We start from the raw sequence: 18330 nt of genomic DNA, 5'->3' as shown, positions 1-18330 counted from the left end.
AAACTAGGTGTAGCCGCACTTCGGGTATTAGCTGTATCATATATTATTATTATATACCGATGGTGTATCTTAAATAAATAAATTGTGGGGAGCTCTGTGCCCAGCGCATGGACAAACGTCCATAGGCAACTTTATGTTATGTTATGCTAAATATAGGGAATGCAATTTCGACTCGAGATCGTAAATCAGAGATCCCGCGGGATAATATCAGTCCTAGGTGGTAAGTCACCAACTCTTTTAGTAAAAAAATGCACGTCAGTAGTTAGTAAAAGCCGATAAAATGGCTGTCGACTTGAGGTCAATTCCATTTATTAAGAGCGGGGAATGCGCTCATGACCTTCATATAAGTTCAGGTCTAATAGAGTCTTTCAAAGTGATTTAAGTATACCTACATTTCGAGTAGACAGTACATACATTTGTTATGAACAAAAAAAAGATATTTATTTTTAATTCAATTGTCTAATTGTGATTTGAAAGCTTTCTGTAGTCTTCTCTTTGAATTTTTTAAATATGGTCAAATCACTAATTTAAGATCCACGCTCTTGTCGGTGTATCATTCTCCATTCTACTATTCGTTTTATACCATTTCTTTTGTTTTTATTTTTTATTATTAGTGTTTTTTTTTGACGTGACTTATTGTAGATTTAACTACTTGGCCGGACAAATGGGGAGCGCTGAAGGCTCTCACCCGATACAACGTTTAAGACAACAGGCCTGAGGGTGCCCAGTTGGGAGCGAACCTCGGCTCAGGGCGTCGTCTGAGAGGAAAAATATTTGAAAGAATTAATCGACCCTAGTGGGTCGATAGCGATAAGCGCTGAATGAGGGAAATCGTCGACCACGCCGGCGGGGTCGGTATCGGGGTCCTATTATTAATGTATTACTAGTATGGTACGTATTGTTATGCGTTTATAAGACATCATTATACTTGCCTAATCTTAGTACCTACAATTATTGTTCCATTTGTCGATTCCTATTTAACAAGCTTTGTATGTTTCTTTCTTTCTTTCTTTCTTTCTTTCTTTCTTTCTTTCTTTCTTTCTTTCTTTCTTTCTTTCTTTCTTTCTTTCTTTCTTTCTTTCTTTCTTTCTTTCTTCCTTTCTTTAGGTTTATAGAATCTTTATTTCTTATTAAAGACTTACAGTCACTTACATAAGAAACACTTACTTAATAATAATCATGCTTACGATGCTATACAGAAACAAAGTTATAGAATGCTCTAAATAGAAATATTTTGTATTATATAATGGGAAAGTTTGGCCTTAAATGATCGATCTGAGTCAATACGTTTTATATCGGACGGTAGTCGGTTATAAAGCTGTGCTCCCTCGTATGTAAACATTCGCTTACCGTAGTTTGTTCGTATCTTTGGCAATACGATATAGCTTGCGCGTCGTGTTATACGCTTACTAATATGTTTTGTTTGCGTGAGAGAGATTGATGTGTGTATTTTTTTGTTAAGTACTTTCCGAATGAGAATACAAGTGTGATAAGTGTATAGTCTTTCTTTCTTTCTTTCTTTCTTTCTTTCTTTGTCTTTGCCCGTTAAAAACAAAACTGTTTGTCGACACTTCCCCACCGCATTCGAACCTCCTACTGCCTAATGAAGCGCCTACCACCAATTTCCATTGTCAGTTAGTTGACGTGATTTTAAGAGAATAATTTTCACGATAGGAAACCCTCTAAATCATAATTAATACTTAATTAATATCACGGGACTCAGAAAGCGGAATAATAAATTATAATTATGATGAATGGCGGCTGAAACGCTCCATAGAATACAATGCGCGGGTTTGGTACAAGGTAAAATGTCTGATGACTGATGGTAAAGATTACATAGACAGGTTGCGAAATACACCAAGTGCATAAATATAGAAATGTATGAACACCCTTGGTAAGTGGCCTCGTAACAAATACTGAGGGGGATGATTCAAGTTCATTATTCCGAGTTAAAATCAAGTACAACTTTCGATCGCAAACATAAAGAATTCAAAATCACTAAATAGTATAAAACAAAGTCGCTTTTTCTGTCCTTATATCCCTATGTACGCTTAAATGTAAAACTACGCAACGGATTTTGATGCGGTTTTTTTTAATAGATAGAGTGATTCAAGAGGGAGGTTTATATGTATAATAACATCCATTAATTAGTGGAGAAATGCTGTTATTTTTGAGGTTTTTAATGTGATGTCGTAAATAATTTAATTTTTTCCTCAGCATTGCACCCGAGGGAAGCCCGGGCGTGTCGCTAGTAATTTATAAAAACTACGTAAAAAGAAGTCATGAATTTTGCGACGGAAAATACCACTTGATATTAACTCAGAATAATGGTCTGAATCATCCCTTTCAGTATTCGTTACGATGCCAGTAACACCCTGTATATGTGATATTTTATCATTACATCACCTGAAGTATTATTGCCCACATCAATTCAAAGATAGGGTCCTTAAGTACTGATAATTAGAAGGGTCTTGGTTGGAAATTTTCTTGAGGGATAGAATGAATAAAAATCACCTCATTATGAAATAGACAAGAAATAATGTGACATTTAATTATAAAAGCAAATTAAAATAATCGTGATTTTTATTATAGATAATTTAAATATAAGTAATTTAAAATTTACGATTATCACGTGCTTAGCGATGAAGGAAAACATCTTGCATCAACCCACATTCCCGCGAAATGCATTTTCGGAGGTATGTGACCTAACCTGTATTGGGCTGGTTTTCCCTTCGCAGGTTGGAAGGCCAGACAGGCAGTCGCTTCTGTAAAAAACCGGACCTGTCAAATCTACAGGTTAGGTAAGCGGACCCTGTGAAAAACAGGATAATGCTAGGGACATGATGAGGTAATTTAAAAGTTAATTTAAGAAATCTTAGGTGCAAGTTCACTGAGCGGAAATAAAGTTTACTTCAGGTAAAGGTTCAAACAACAAACGTGACCTTATTGCTAAGGTACCAATCTCTTCCAGGAAACCTTTAGGTATAGACAATAAATGAATGTATAATGTTATGACTAGCAAAGAGACAGACAATTTTGGCCCCTCAACATAAAGTAATAAGCTATTCGAACATCCCCCGGAGTAGCCAGGACCGTTCGGCGTTTGGCGAATCATCATAAAGCTAAATTGAGCAAGTTGTTGGATATAATGACAGCATCGGCGATACAGCCAAGTAGACGCCTAGCACCTTATATACAGGGTGTTAAAATTTCTAACCAAGTCCCTTCTAATTATCAGTACTTGAGGACCCTATCTTTGAATTGATGTGGGCAATAATACTTCAGGTGATGTAATGATAAAATATCACATAAATATACAGGGTGTTACTGACATCGTAACGAAAACTTTGGGGGATGATTCAGACCATGTTTCTGAGTTGATCATCATCATCATTAGCCCATTAACGTCCCCACTGCAGGGGCACGGGCCTTCCCTATGGATGGATACGCGTAGGGAGAACGGGCCTTAAACCATCACGCGGGCCCAGTGCGGATTGATGGTTATTAACGACTGCTAATGCAGCCGGGACCAACGGCTTAACGTGCCTTCCGAAGCACGGAGGAGCTCGAGATGAAAACTTTTTTTTGTGGTCACCCATCCTATGACCGGCATTTGCGAAAGTTGCTTAACTTCAACGATCGCAGACCGAGCGCGTTTACCGCTGCGCCATCGAGCTCCTGAGTTGATATCAAATAAAATTTTCCGTCGCAAAAGTTTAGAACTGAAAATTATTTTAAAAAATACTAAAATGACAATGGGCGCATTTGTATTAAAGTTGGTCCAAGAACCTCCACTGATAAGACTTATAAGTAAAAAAAATAATAATAAAAAAGTTTATTTAGGTAAAACCTACGACACACATATACATTTACAACATTAAAAAAAATGAAAGCTAAGTAATGAAAGCTTATGCTTTCCCTATGATTCTGGCAAAGTTCTATCAGATTCTGTCCCGGAGTTCTTTTTCTACGGCCATGTTTGTCCTGAGTGTAAATACAGTAGCCAAATCTATATAATACATAATTAGTCTATATACATAATCATTCATTCATTTCATTTGCGAATACCATTAAATGGCTTTGTTTTTAATTGAATTTGTAAGCATTCACTACATACTCATAGTTGTTGGTATTCCGAATTAATAAAATAAATACTAATTATTTATCATAATGTATATTATAATCATTTTAAAGGGGAAGGTTATCAAAATCAGAAACAGAATCTAGATTATAAAAAAATCGGCAGATCATGGAAAATGTCGCGATCGGTAGAACGTTATTAGCATCTTATATCTGGCTTATTCCATAGAATAAGGAATAATACTACGCCTGTGTACGTCAAATTTGTTGACAGAACCCGTTCCTGTTATTAGAACTCTAGAGGTTCTGTCGTCGATGAACGTCAGTCTTCTGCCAGAACTGTTTATGATCTCACCAATTTTATGGCACATTACTTCACTCCCCCCACTATGATGATATTTTTAATTTGTTGCCCGTGGCGTTATTAGCGCCACCGTGGAAAACAAATGAAGGTCGTTAGTGGAAGAAATTGAGAGGGGGCCAGCGAACGACGATTTTGAAAGTGGAATGGCGTTGAAATTGTTTTGGAAATGGCATAAGGTGCAATTATTCCTTATTCTATGACTAGGGGTAAAATGCGTTCATCCGTTTATCATCGAGGTTTATATGTGTTTATACATAGTCGCCTCACAGTCAAAATTCTGCTTAAGTAGTTAACGCCATCTGCGGCAAATCTACAATAAGTCACTCCAAAAAAAATAAAAAAATGGGAAAATCAAGTAAGCGCCTTTTTGAAAAATCACATGTCATTCTGGCGTGATTTTCTTCAATGGAAAAAGATTTCTATCAATTAATTTCAATCCGGGTAAAATTTAAGCCCACATTTTTATCTGGCAATAAACTACCGTGCCTACTGATTTTCTCTATAAAGCGATGATATTTAGTTATATATAGTACCTAACAAATGTGGCTGCGAGCTGTATTCAGGCGATGACTCAAAAAATATGGAACGCGGCAAAAATAATTAAAATAATAATAAATAATATATATACGTCTCACTGTTGGGCACAGGCCTACCCTCAATCAACCGGAGGTAATAAGGGGCATACTTCACCACGCTGCTGCAGTGCGTGTTGTAGAAGTGTTGATAGTAGCCCTGTATCAACGGGTTAAAATGCCTTCCGAAGCGCGGAAACATCTTATTTATTTTGACAATCAATCGATTAATTCGACAATGTCCCCATTGGGAACTGAACCTAGACCTTCAGATCGTGAGCCCTACGCTCCAACCGCTAGACGACTGAGGGACGACAATATAATTAATTATTTACTTTGCTATTAATCCTCCAATCAACAAAAATCTCTGAAATTTCTCTCAAAGTGATTTCGACAGTGTCCCCATCGGGAACTGAATCTGGACCTCCAGATCGCCAGCTCAACTCTATAACCACAAGACGACTGAAGACAATTTAATTAGGTACTTATTAATTTTCCGCTAGGGATAATTCAAAAGAGTACTAACAGTAGGTAAGTAGAAACAGCTAGTGGTTGCTACACGATTCCCGCGAAAACAATACATCACCCCTAAGGAGAGTCTTTAGCCAACATTAGTACAACCTTTTACCCTTGCCTGTAGTAATTTAGAACCTAGAGCTATAACAATAAAGAACTCAACTAGTTGCTCGAGACTTTTATCCCAGTGCTTTTACAATAGGGTTGCTCTAAGATCAGTTACTATTAGATAGAAAAGCATCGATCGACCTAATGTCGACTGATGCGTCACTATGCTAAAAAACATCGCAACACTAGCTTACGTACTTTGACAGTTCTAATTCTTACCGCGCAGTGAGACCAGTGTAAAAACACAAAAAGCCAAAATTTTAAAAAAATACTCGTGTATCACTCACACACAAAATATCTGACCCTCGTAACGCTACGTCACCTAGAACCTGAATCATTTCAAAAAGTAAGTCCAAATAATTGTTTTTACCTAAGAAGTTAAATCTAGAAATAGTCACAAAAGGTACAAAAAATATTTTGCCTTAGAAGGTATTTTTTCTGTGTCATTATAATTACGCCTAAAAATGAGCAAAAACAGCACATCCCTACATGTCCTGTAAAATTTTCCAAATGTGGCTTACCTACTGTGTTTAACTTCTGGGCACCCGGTATCCCGGTATGGCAGGCAGCCCTACCCCACAGGCCCATTTAGCCGCTGAAAGTTTTACAAAGTATGGTTTTACAATCTTAATTTAATGTGGAGTTGGTAGTGCTTCTACATGTTAGAATTTTCAGTCGGAATATTTCAAAAATATTTCAAGTTAAAAGTTTGTTGACTTACCGCTTTGTGTGGCGAACCCGTGAACAGCGACTGTCTAAGGGACGTGGTCATTTTTTTAAATTGCAACGTAGATTTACCGATTTAGTTAACGCGTAAAATAAATCTGACTTTGACGGGATTTAACCCGCAGATCTAAAAATAAATCTTAAAAACACATTAAAAAAATATAAATTTTGACGTCAGGGAAGGCCACGAAAGAGATGGCGCGACGAGTTAGACTGCTTTTTGAAACGGTGGCACGAGCTGGGGACAGGGAGGAGTAGAAGAAGGGAAGAGAGGCCTTTGCCCTGCAGTGGGATACCGAAGGCTATAAATAATAATAATAATTTATAATTAATAAAGTGAACGTTTAATCAGGATATAGGTAACTTACAATCGAATCGAAACTAAGTTCTTTCTTTGCGGTTTCATACAAAATCAAATGTGTTATTGAGAATTTTTTGAAGATTTCCACTCGTTTAACAAGAAGTATACACACACACACACACACACTACAATAATCTTTTGAAAAATCTCTATCAATCAGTCAATACCACCCCGTCCATAAAAATAAGACGCCGCAAAAAATACTAATTGACAGATAAAACTACTGAGCTGAGGTTCGAGGTTTGAAGTCTCTCAGGGACCAATTAGAGGTATAACGAACAGTGTAACCAGAATAAATACGACATTGTCTGAAGGGAGGGAAGACTACATCATGCAATGAAACGTGTAGAGTTTGAAGTACTTATTTATATTTGTAAGTTAATGTGTTGTCGAAATCACTTTGTGATACTGTCTTTTGTTTGGTAAGACTTTAGAGGCTTGAATCACCTGATTGTCAGACAAAATAAAATGATTGGCACGTTAAGCCATTGGTCCCGGCTATTAGCCGTAAAAACACCATCCCCAACCCACAGTGGAGCAGCGTGGTAGTGTACGCTTCATACCCTCTCCGGTTGATAGAGGGGAGGCATGTGCCCAGCAGTGGGAGGTCTAATATTATGTCGCTGTCGATTGTCATAATCGTTTGCAGCTTAGCTAAGGCCCTGGAGTCAATTGCATACGCTTAGTTGGTGGCGCCAGCATGATGGCGGTACCATGATGTCTTAATAAGATTGTATGCGGTTGTATAAAATGAGTTACCCACCTCACTGGTTGCGCAACCACGTTGTTGCCGGCAACCAAGACCCAAAAAATTTGCAGCTGATGCCGCAACAAAATGGTATCTTAGTGAGATAGGGTACTTAAAGTAGCAAAATATCGATACAATGAGTAATCATGTCTCTTTAAGCGCATATTCCATTACGACTTTAAATTCGCAAAAATATTCCTCTATAGGATCTTTTGATAAGGGCCCTCTGTAATATAGGCAAAGCAGGCTCTAAAGAGTACTCACACAATTGCTTCTCGAGGAGTGAGACGTGGCATACATTATTACACTGACTTTCATTCGTTCTTCAGTTTGTGCAGACGAGACGATTTTTGTGTTTTAAAAACCTTTCCGTTTTTCAATTTGTCACATAAACACGACGTCATGATGCCAAAAAAAATATTTGAAACTCGGATTTGAAAAACACTTTAAAAATAAAATTCCCAACTAATATAAATAAAAATATAAAGTTTAGAAACTAAAATCTGACTAATGTACTCGTAATATCACGCCCTAAATAGTATGAAACATCAAATTTCAAAAAAATGCTGTTCTAAGAGTTTGCTCACCACGCCATACGACCCATTTACAGGACATTTACTAGGAAAAAATTAAAATAAGGTGGATAAATGATATTTTATATACATGGTACAGACAGCGCGCAAATATATAGATAGATTGCTGATAGTATTCACCAACGTCTAGCTCAGTGAACGTCTAGCAATTAGAAATATTTCAATGTCAACTTCAATGCGAGCTAGTACTGTGACGTAGTAATGTATCAGCCAAGAGTTGAAATTCGGCCGATCGATTGTGTTCTATCTAACAGTAGGTACAGTCATGAGCAATATACTGTACCCAGTTTAGGACTCTGTGGCATTAACATATTTGACATTTAATGAGACTTACAGTTCAATTTGTCAAAAAAGTTAATGTGACATGGTACCAAAGTGTATACATAATATTAATGTTCTTGACCGTACATATCACTTGAAGTTGGTTCGGGTTTAAAACCAAATCATGTCGTCTGCAATAAAACGGTTTCAAAATAACCCAAGATATGGAAACTTGGAGATATTTTACTTCCTCGTACTGATATTGACTCACAATATACTAAGCACCCGTAAGTGACAGCGTTATGCTGTTATGTTAGTAAACCCAACCAAGTAGTTAATGCCATCTGCGGCAAATCTACAATAAGACACATAAAAAAGCTGTTATGCTGTATATACTTATCTATATGGGTACGTTAACATCATGGAATTTCACAACTTCGCACAGCAACTTTCTTTTGTTTTCTCAATCCGCGAAAATATAAGGCTTCATTTTATTATGCTGGTGAGGAAGCCGTGTTAGTAAAGAATGTCTGACTCTCACTGTGAGATCACATTCGACTCCAAAACGGGCCTAAACTAATGATTAACGAAGTTCTTTTGGGCTGGTTTTCCCCTCGCGATTTAGAAGGGTAGTCACGACTGCGCTTTTGTAAAAGAAAACCGGGCCTGTCAAATATTCAGGTTAGGTAAGCGGGCTTTGTCAAAACTGGATAACGTAAGAGAGATCTTCTTCTTCTTCTTATCATGTGGGTTGTGAGGTGGAATACCAGCCTCATCAACCCTGGTGTCAGGGTTGTGATGGAGCCGCCAAAGGCCCCTAACGTGCCTCATGTAACGATTATTCACTTACATCACTAAATAGTAACCGGGTATGTAAAACCAGGTCCAAAATTAAAGGAATAAAACGCAAGCTCTCTTGCCTGCTTGAAAGACGGCCTTCTCAATTGCTTGCAAGCGGTCTGGAGAGCACTTCAGTCTAACGTGCAAATTATGGGCACATGTTTGGTGTCTGAGAGCCCTCGAACGGACCCCAGTTTTTCAAGGACTGGGGTAATTAGATTATGCGTTTTGAGAGGTTCTGCTAAATTAGGTTTAAAGGGACTATTTGGCTGGGTTAGGTAAGTTGATTACGATTTTTGCTTGAAGAGGTAATAAAAGGTAAAGATTCTTTGTTTAGCAGCCTTTATACTGTAGATTTGCGCAAATCTACGCTAAGTCACGTCAAAAAATACAATATCACATTCACACATATATATATATATATATATATATATATATATATATATATATATATATATATATATATATATATATATATATATATATATATGTATATATGTTTATATTTATAGAGGCTTAGGCTTATGTTTGTGTATTTTTTTTAAACGGTTTTATATGTAGATATAATTATTATAATGTATTTAATATATTGCACCTCTTTTTATTCTTCCGCAGTTATTGTAATACTACCTCTGGGTTGGCTGGAAGAAATCTCTCTTAGAGATAAGTCCACCCTTGTAAACGTCCATTTCTTGTTTGTGATGTAACTAGTTGTTAAGTGCAATAAAGTATATTAAAAATACAAAGAACAAAATATATGGTGAAAAGGCAGCAATTGAAGACTTCTTTTTGCAAATTGTTGTAAAAATTCTAGAGAGTAGTAAAAAGACCTTTATAATTAAGTAGGTAAGTACATGGCCTAATTATGAACTGACCATTTTAGGGGCAGAATGTTGGGACTGTGTTAAGTGTGCCTGGTCTAAATACTGCTTGGATTTGTGGGTTATTATTAATTAGGGATTAAGGGAAAACTGAGGTGTTTATATAATGTTTTTGTTTATCGTAATTTTAATTTATAAATGACAAATAGTTGACAGAATATTTATTATGCATTTACAAAAAATATATATTCTTTTCACTTATAAAAAACAGTAATAAACAAGTTTACAAAAAATAAGAATAGGTAATAAACGCAAAAATAAGGATTAAAACTATACTACTAAAACTAAATTAAAAAGCTCAATTAAAAATGCTCCCTTTTATCACCTCTCGACCGAATGTGCCCATCACGCTCGCAGCGTTGCCCCGTTGGATGGCGAGAGAAATATGCTGCGCTAAGTAATGCCCGGACCGGGAGTCGCCCCCCTGCTCCCTTAGCCGCTTACCCACCTCTCTGATAAAGCGCTTCGCTTCAGAACCCCAAGTCCCCGCCGTTTCGACGGCAAACGGCACAAAGTCATACGTCGATTCCAGGTTGGCGTACTTACCGTGCTTGAGACCGGCCGCTGCCTCGGCTGCTGAGCCAGCAGCACGTTTGGTTCCTCTTATATGAGAAGCCGCATACGTGCTAACGCATGTGGCGTCCCACACAAGACATCGCCCTTTTTTCCACGGAATCAACGTGAGACCGTCCGGCCGCTTACCGTCAGAACGGGACAAACCTGGCGGCTCCAGAACGCACGGCACACCCGCTGACGCCACGGCTCGTTTTAATATGGCATTGATTGTCTGGTGACGAGACATTCTACCTGCGCATTTATTGCATGCCAAGCCATGGTGTCCATTCGCCTCGACCATGCTGCCACAAACACATCGATGAGGCTCGCATATGTTGCACCCCAGCCGCAGCGCCGCTGCGATCCGTATGGAGTCATTATCTAGCAGAGTGCCCATATGTGGAGAGGGTAAAGCACTCAGCCAGAGTCCTGACTCCGGACTGGCAGCAGCGCGCAACCTGGCTTCATCCGCACCCACGGCCTCCTCAATGAGCCCGGATGAGAAATGCTTGGATACGGTTTCGTCCCAAGCTTGCTGGCTGGCAGGGTTAGAAGGACGGTCGTAATCTGGACACAGTGTCTCCCAGGCCTCCAAGGCCTCCGCAACATAAGGGATGCGGAGGTCGTCACCATAAGAGGACAAGTTTTTGTTTTGATTATTATACAAATAAACTTAATTGAAACAATAGGCTGGTATATAACAATAGGCTAGTTTCCAACTGGTCCAAGTGTCAAAACACAAAATTACTATGTAATTTATATGTAAAGAACTCTGACGTCATAGAAAAACGTGATAAAATGTCGGAATTATTATTACGTTTTTCTTGATTAAAATTCTTAATTAAGTTAAGTAGAAAAATAAAATAACTTTCAATAGTTCTAGATCTGTCTTTATTTAGTAATCAGAATTTCATAATTTTTCTTATACTTACTAAGCACACATTACTTACAGAGTTAGGTTTATCTTGGTTAAAGCGATTTTTTCCAGGCAACCGATAAAACAAAGAAGATAAAATAAGCTTTAAGAGTGTTCTCAAGGCTTATTCGAAGACATTTCATTCTTATTGATAGTCTCCTTTTTTACGGAAACCTTTTTTGCCAGTGTCCTTTTTGTTTAAAGTAGATGTAATGTTATATTCCTTCTACCGTAACTTGACATCAAACATTTCAAGGTCCAGCACGGAACCTGGCCCCAAGGGTAGTCAAAAAGCAAAGTAGTATTTACTGAGATTTATGTATTTATTTAGCGACATTTCCGCATCGCCGGATATTCGTTGCTTTGATGTCATGCCATTTGATGGCGACCACTCATGTTGGTTCGAGCAAACGATGTGCCTTTAGGCGCTAGGGTTGCATTATACCTATTGGCAAGTTCCAACATCCCTTACTTGATTAAAACATAAAAACACTGCTGGGTACTGCCCAACCTCAATCAACCCTGCTTTCTGGACTGATGTTCATAAAAGGTTTAAAAATTCTTTAAACGAAAATAAACAAAACGCGATCACAATGAGCCGTATTTTATTCAAGTAACTGGTAATCACTCGATTTATGAATCGAAATCCGTTCATAAACTAGTTTTTTTTTTGTTGAAGTACAGAGCGACATCTTCATTTTCGAAAATGGCCCTTTATTAAAGAGAAAAATAGTAGTAAATAGTAACCCTGACACCAGAGTTGATGAGGCTAGTATTCCACCTCACAACCCACACGATAAGAAGAAGAAAGAGAAAAATAGCGATCAGCTGATTATCTTTTAACACGGTAAAAACCGACACATTGTGTCATTCTTAACACTTGTGCGATGGCGATGTGCTGGTCACAAAAAAAAATTACAAAGGTACATTCATAAATAAACTCACGCCTATTTCCCAGAGCAAAGACTATGGAATTCCATTTGCTTCCATCCTGGTACACTTCTCTTGCTTTCCATTCATCAATCGTTTCATACACGCACGCTGGTTTAGAGTAGACCGTACTAAACTTTTTCTAAGGACATCTCCAATTTGAATTTGTACGTTCTTCTAGGTGTTTCTCTGCCAGCCCTACCACCAACCTTCGCTTTATCACAGATCATGTACAGATGCCTCACGTCATACAACGAAACTGTGCCGTTCTAACTCGGGCAATTCTTCGGGCTATTTTTAGTTCTAATAAATGACCACTAGATGCCGCTAAAACGCCCCTTTTTTAGCGGCATCTAGTGGTCATTTATTGATGGGATCGAACGAATCGAGCGACATCTAGTGAAATTTCAGCTTACTGAGTGCAAGTTATTGCAAGCACAATATATTTACTTAGAGTTAGAGTAAAATTAAGATAATAGATGGCGCAAACGGATTTTTTTTCTCAACGTTGACATGTTAGTATTATAATCTGTGACAATGATCTGTGACATTGTCAAGGTGACAGTTGTTAGTTGACATACGATTATATCTGATGTTTGGTGGGCAAAGAATACAAGGTCTTTGTTTGGTGGGGTTTATTGATTACGTCTTCATTTTGTATTGGCAAAAATATATCTCCAACTCCTGTAAGTATCTAATTAGTTACTAAAACTGGAAGATAATTAAAAACATAGCTAAGGTCCTACCTAGAACGCAATCGTCCCTTATCATCCCGGGCGTGTCGTAAACCCGACTGAGGAGAACCTTTATGAAAGACAAGTCTTTTCTAGCATGATGAAACATTACATTGGACCACCGGTTAAGCACCTGAGGACTTTGTATAAAGTGCTTCCAAATTGGTCTCTGCTTACTCGTGGCTCTGCCCAGCCTAATCGGGATTACAGGCGTGAGTATAAGTATGTATGTAGTAGATACTTTTTTGTGTAGCTGTCACCTATCTATGGTACAAATCATAATATACTGTTTGTTGAAAAAAAGTTAAATAAGTCTAGTTAGGCAGTGAGCGTGTTGTGAATTTAAGCCTGTAATTTATTTCAGATCTCTAAAGACGATGATAACCATTATGAAGAATGACATGCAAAGGCTATTTGAACCACATATCAACAATTTTCTGACCATGACCAAGTGATGAATATGATACAAGTCTACCTCAAACAATTAAAAACAAAACAAACACATCTTATAAATAAAACACCTCCTCCAATGCGTCACACCGAGGCAAGGTGCCCAACAGGCTGGCAGCATTACCCCTCTGAATCACCAGGCTAATTCTCTGACAGAAATAACTACCAGCCCTAGCATCTCCCGAAGCCCCAATAAGACGCATTGAAAGATCCTTAACAAATATTTTTGCTTCTGGACCCCAAGGACCCATCGATCCATCCATCTAGTCTACCTCATGAAAGCCACACTACTTTTCAAAGAAAAATATTTTCTTTGGAGTTGTAGGTATTATAGTGAAAACTTAATCCTGACTTCTGTTCTGCATAAATGAGAATCGCACTATGCCAGGTATGTATGCTTAAATTATTATCCCATTAACCCATTTCTTTGAGCCCGAATATCTAAATGTTCAATAAAGTAGATAAATTTCAAACTCATCGGATTACATGCGTAATAGGTCATCCATGTGTCTAAATGTAAAAAATAGAGCCTACTATTACTACTCATTGGTATATGAGAGTATTAACTCACACTTACTCTCCTTCTCAGGGCGGACAGAGCAGAGTTTTGGCACACAAGTTTTGTCATACATTGCAATATACCTACTATTATTATATAGTCACTATTACTCTAATATAAAATAGGTCATAATGGTAGACTTGTTTGCATCTCAAACGATGAACCCGGTTCAAACCCTGGTACCGGACTTGCATTAATTTAATTTAAACAGTTCACATCTAGCACACTTGGCCTGACCATTATAGGTAGCGATACAGCCTATCATTAGCCTAACGGAAAGCTCGTGAGGTGCGTGTGCTTAGTTCATCTTGTGATGAATGTTACTTTGACTACCTCAATGGGATGCAAGATCTTGCTTATGTTATGTTATTATATTATCTGTGATACATAGATAAACTAATGCCTATAATACCTAATGGGTGGTAGAAATGTTTTGTTCTGAATATCATTGCCGATCAAAATTAATGTGCTCTTTTAATAACTATTATATTTTCATTTGTAGGTAACATAATATAGCGAGTACCCTGGTTGAGTCAAGATAATATAAAATAAGTGGAAAGATAATGTGGCCCAAGTAGTAAAGGAAAGGATGTGCAAACAGCCGAATGTGAATCTGGCAATAATGTGCCTGTTTAAATGAGTTTTAGTTGAGTACCAAATAGTTACCTAGGTTTTCCTGGGAAAAACACTGATCCAGCTTTTCTGATTCAACTGAGTTTGTGTATGGTTTTGAATAAATAACTAAACAATAGAAATGTGTCTTTTTTATTTTACTATCCCCTTTCCATTACATAGATAGATATCATTTAAAGTAACTATAAATAATTAATTGTTCATTACAATTTATATAAAAGTAGTATTAGTATATTATAATGAAGATACCTACTTGATTATTAAAATAAACAAATTTAATGAAGTTGGATTTTTTTTAATGACTAGAATGAAAATACAATAAATATTCAATTAAACTACTTCTTTAATTCAAAAGGTATTACATTTTGTTATTGTTAGATACAATACTAATTTCTTTTTTAACACTTTGCATTTTGGCGTGTCTTCAGTAATTGACAACCGTCTTCTCTTCGGCGTGTTGCACTGGTATGCTACTGATGGCGGCTCCACGAGCTCTTCAAGTTCGCAGTCGCGAAGCCGTTTATTTTTGTACACCTTTTTCGGTGTCAGTACTTTAAAAGTACCTGATGAACCTAAAACGAAAAATAGTATGTATTAAATAATGTCGTGAATCTTATCTTCTTATCGTGGGTGGAATACCAGCCTCATCAACCCTAGTGTCAGGGTTATGATTGAGTCGCCAAAGGCCCCAAAAGATGAATGTAAAGCAAAGTTGTTGGAGATAACAATACCTAACATAAAGGAAGAAAAGGGCAATTATAACATTCATTAAAGTAGGTAGGTAACTAACGTATTAACGTAGCCATTTTATAAATATTAAAATGTGTATGATAAGTGATTCCTAAAAGATAGACATAGGTAGGTACTTATAAAAAACCACAATACATTGTTTTGTTATATCTCAAAACCATTAGGCAGCTTTTTCGATGAAAGCTCCCACTAGTCTTGATTTTTTTCGGACATAGATTGAACATCAGCGCTCAAAAAGTGGGACGCAAAGTTACTGTTAATATAGCGACGTGACAGTATTTCTCCGCGGTGCGCGATTAGGCGCCGAACTGGCAACATGCGAAGTGCGTGGTAAAAAGTTGCAAATATAGAAGCTCAAAGAAAAAAATATGTAACACTTCTTGTAAGTCATGATATTGGTGCTAATTCCTGTAAACACATCTAACTTTATTTTAAGTTATATCTGTCATTATTATTTTTTTCTTTTGAGATAGCCGCCAACAAACAGACGAGCGAATGGCGTGGGAGCTTTGTTTTATAATATTATTATAATGACAGATAGAATAAAAAAATAATAATGACAGATCTCTCAATGCGTCTTATCGGGGCTTCGGGATGCTAGGGCTGGTAGTTATTTCTGTCAGAGAATTAGCCTGGCGATTCAGAGGGGTAATGCTGCCAGCCTGTTGGGCACCTTGCCTCGATGTGACGCATTGGAGGAGGTGTTTTATTTATAGGGTGTGTTTGTTTTGTTTTTGTTTGAATAAATTGATTTTAATTATAATGACAGATATAACTTAAAATAAAATAAATAAAAATAATGATTAGATTACTGACGTGTTAAAGGCAACCAGACGAGATATAGAATGTAAACAAAGTTTCAGAGGTTCAAAACATTTATATTTGAATAAATTATCATAAAGTTCGAATTTTAATCGCTGTCGTCTGTACTAGACAAAGACGATTCGTCGGAAGAGTCCGAGTCAGCTGTGTTTATGATAAAACTATCTGTCGTATTATCAATCATGTTGTCAATACTGTGTTTAAATCAACAAATACTCATAATACCAGCAAAAATCAAAAATAAAAGTAACAGAAACGGAATAATAAGAACAAAAATCTAAGTAGGTAAATACGGGGACGAAAAAATATGTATCACTTCGAACGCAATCCAAACAGAAATGAACATGTTCATAAAATGGCGGTCCAAATGTTGACAGCTGCAGTCTCGTCTGGTTGGCCTTACTTTACGTACCTATATGATTTTAGGTAGCTACGCTGCGGTATAGGTTTTGCGTGAAAGAGTCACAAACATAGTAGGTACCTACCTACTTAAGTAAGTGGAATGATAAGGCTTTATTACCTACATTAACTCGATTCATCTGCCACACACGATGCGTCAGGTCATCGTGTGTACCAATGTAACCTACCTACCTATAAAATGTATGACGAAATCGTGGGTCGCCCACCAATGAACTGTTTATTATAACACTGCCCGATCCTGATGCCCGAGCCCGCGATCTCGACGCATCGCGTTTGGGTAGTTTAATAACCGCTATAATATATACCTATAAGCCCTGTAAGCGCGGTGCACTGTTTTGTACAAGATTGTAAACAACTACGTCTCAATTCCGTGTGTCGAGCAACTATAGACTTTATGTCATTATAAAGATAAGATCCATTCTAGCTTGTTGCGTTGCGCGAGGTCACGTGTTATTACGATTGTAGGTAAGTAGGTAGGCAGGTACCTACCTACTGGCTGAGTCGCGCAAACGCAAATGATAGGTACGTACGATGCGATGCGATGCGTAGTAGGTACCTAGGTATGTAGGTAAATCTGCCTGTATGTTTGTTACCCCTTCAGGCTTAAACAACTGGTTACGTTATGGTAGGTTACATTACCTACCCATCTACGACAATCGCCGTCTGCGTAAAGTTGAAAGCGAAAAGCTACTTTTCTACCTATAGCTACCTAACTTACCTAGGTAGATACTTACCTATTAAGGTATTATAAACTGCTTATATACGTCCCACTGCTGGGCACAGGCCTCCCCTCAATCAACCGGAGGGGGTATGGAGCATATTCCACCACGTTGCTCCACTGCGGGTTGGTGGAGGTGTTTTTACGGCTAATAGCCGGGACCAACGGCTTAACGTGCCTTCCGAAGCACGGAATCATCTTACTTTTTCGAACAATCACACCTGATTGCTTGAATCACCATTCAAGCCTGAAAAGTCCTTACCAAACAAAGGACAGTCTCACAAAGTGATTTCGACAATGTCCCCATCGGGAATCGAACCCGGACCTCCAGATCTTGAGCCTATCGCTCTAACCACTAGACCACGGAGGCTGTCAATTTGTCATTAAGGTATTAAGTAGGTATTATAGATAGTAGGTAGGTATCTTGGTATAGGTACAATAAAGTAATATTTTACGTCTTTAATTATTTTAAACCCTACAATTTATGTTAATACGGCTTTATTATAGTTTAGTTACTGAAAATGGTTCGGAATCGAGACGTCTATAGGCACCTATCGAACCTATCTATCATCACAGCCCGGACACTTCATACAAACAACCTATCCCCTACTTTAAACATTTAACTAGGTAGGTAGGTACCTACATTAACTTGTCTACATCTAAGTAGTAGGTAAGTTGTAATTAGCTAGGTACCTAACATTTCAAAAAAACTCAAGGTCGGTAGGTATCATTCATGTAGGTAATAACTCACTATCACTATACTAAAACCCAATATTATGTAGATATTCAAGCA

The 18330-nt window shown here is 37.6% G+C and overlaps 1 long non-coding RNA gene across 1 annotated transcript; it reads left to right on the top strand.

Annotated features, from left to right (window-relative positions):
- Positions 1-13922: 13922 nt before the first annotated feature.
- On the top strand, positions 13923-14949 carry LOC126371405 (uncharacterized). Its single transcript, XR_007567036.1, has 2 exons — positions 13923-14023; positions 14697-14949. It is a non-coding gene; the product is annotated as an uncharacterized LOC126371405 (long non-coding RNA).
- Positions 14950-18330: the final 3381 nt, after the last annotated feature.

This window comes from Pectinophora gossypiella, chromosome 12 (genome assembly GCF_024362695.1).
Source record: "Pectinophora gossypiella chromosome 12, ilPecGoss1.1, whole genome shotgun sequence".
Lineage (NCBI taxonomy): Eukaryota > Metazoa > Arthropoda > Insecta > Lepidoptera > Gelechiidae > Pectinophora > Pectinophora gossypiella.
This window is presented reverse-complemented; position numbering and strand designations above follow the sequence as displayed.